Genomic DNA, 1,640 nt, shown 5'->3' with positions numbered 1-1,640 from the left:
CTACGCAATGTGTGCGTCTATGACACACCCAATCAATTGCTATGCGTGAAGATGACATTTCGCAGATTTCAGATTGTATTCTTTGTGATCACAGTGTTGGAATCGGCCTTTCACATTTGCCTCAGTAAACTTCATATTCCATGAGCAGACTGAGTTAATGAAGATTAATTAATAATATCCCCTTTGTTTCAGGGCCAAAACAGCACTTTGAACGTAACACACAAGACTGCCACACACTGACTTATAATACAAACCTAGAGAGCAGAGCCTCGAGACAACAGTGTGGTGAAATTAACTACACCTGATTCATGTTAGAATCTCGCTTGAATTACAGATTTATGTGTTATGTAATACAATTCATATGCATGCTGGCATAATTAGACATAGTTCTATATTTAGACATAATTACCGTAGTAATGAAGTATGCAGTGAGTATTGCTGTCATCTCCGATTTTACTTTTATAAATGCAGTGGTGATGCAGTATTGATACACACTTCCTGGTCACGTCAAACACTCGTGGATATGAGGTGTTTCGGCACCACACGGGTGCAGGTGCCTTATAGCCTTATTTTGCCTTTTGTGGCACTGTCTGAAGAGGTTGAGCAGTGTGTCACGGGCATGGCTTGAGTAGCATTTATATTCCCGGCTGCATCAGCTGTCATCGCAGGGTTATAACAGGGGCTCAGCGGGAGAAAACGGCTTGAAGTAAACAATGCATGTCACTGGAACTGGAGGCCAGGCCGTATCCACTATGACAAAAACAGGACTTTACAAGATTGGGGTTGTTCTATCATGGTTGGAGAGCTCTGGGCTGACGTGGCTGTGTAGTGCCTGTCACTGGGTTTCCGACATATGAGCGAGCCCACAGTCCTCGACAGGGCTATGATTTACAGCCAGTGAAAAATGGTGAGTGAATATTTTATTGAAAGGCTGCCGTATGCAATTGGTCACAGTGGCGACAGGCTGCCAGAGCTCAGCTTTTAACATATCATGTATTTCTATGGAAGTTCAAATAGCCTAACATGCTTGACAAGGGTAATAATTACACATGAATGTTTTTATTCCCTGTGCAAGAACCCAAAACCACTCCTGCAATTATCATTCATTCATACAGAGGCTTTACTGTGAAGCTGTTATACCTAATAGCCAGCGGTGGAATGTAACTAAGTACATTTACTCAAGTACTTACTGTAAGTACAAATATGAGGTACTTGTGCGTTACTTCAGTCTTTTCCTTTTATGCCACTTCCTACTTCTATTCCACTATATCTCAGAGGGGAATACTGTCCTTTTTTACTCCACTACAATCATTTGACGGCTTTAGTTTACGAGTTACATTCAAATGAACATTTTTACATATGAAACATATTAAGAGCTTGTAAAATATGATGTTCTGTTATAAATGTAGTTACCAAACAAGTAAGGCTGAAACAATTAGGTGATTTTCTTTTTAATTATTTCATGTATTATACTATTCAATAATACTGAAGTTTGGACTGACAGCACAAAGCATTGTGAAGGTGCCACTTTGGGCTCTGGGTAATTGTGACAGCATTTCTCACTATTTATTTTTTTTTTTTACAAACCAATTAATGGAGGAAATAATCATCATATTAATCCCATAATGACAACAATCCTT

Source organism: Enoplosus armatus, chromosome 13, assembly GCF_043641665.1.
Source record: "Enoplosus armatus isolate fEnoArm2 chromosome 13, fEnoArm2.hap1, whole genome shotgun sequence".
NCBI lineage: Eukaryota > Metazoa > Chordata > Actinopteri > Centrarchiformes > Enoplosidae > Enoplosus > Enoplosus armatus.
This window is presented reverse-complemented; position numbering follows the sequence as displayed.